The sequence below is a fragment of the Pterocles gutturalis genome, unplaced genomic scaffold, assembly GCF_000699245.1.
Source record: "Pterocles gutturalis isolate BGI_N339 unplaced genomic scaffold, ASM69924v1 scaffold2708, whole genome shotgun sequence".
NCBI lineage: Eukaryota > Metazoa > Chordata > Aves > Pterocliformes > Pteroclidae > Pterocles > Pterocles gutturalis.
The window spans coordinates 19180-19524 of NW_010117734.1; positions in this window are offsets into that span (position 1 = coordinate 19180).

Here is a 345-nt window from a genome sequence, read left to right on the forward strand (position 1 = left end):
TCCTGCTCCCTGACAGCCTCTCCCCCAGGTATCAATCTGCACATCAGTTCTTTATTTCTGGGTGAGGGAAGAGCTGTCAAGGTTGCAGCTACACTGTCATCTTCATCTAAGCTGCCGGCCGCTCTTCATCACTTAAAGACCCTCTTTAACACAGACATGCTTTGGGAGGGGGCCACCATGTTGGAAGTAAGGCGATGGCAGCAAATTTTCGTTTGCTCTGGAGGTGCCTGGGGCTTGATGCATTTGCTCTCATTTGTCAGGGCACCCGTAAATAAACAAGAGTTTCCACACTGCAGGTTCAGCCCCACTGCTTCTCCAGCTGGCTCCCTGCAGCCCTGTGCTGGC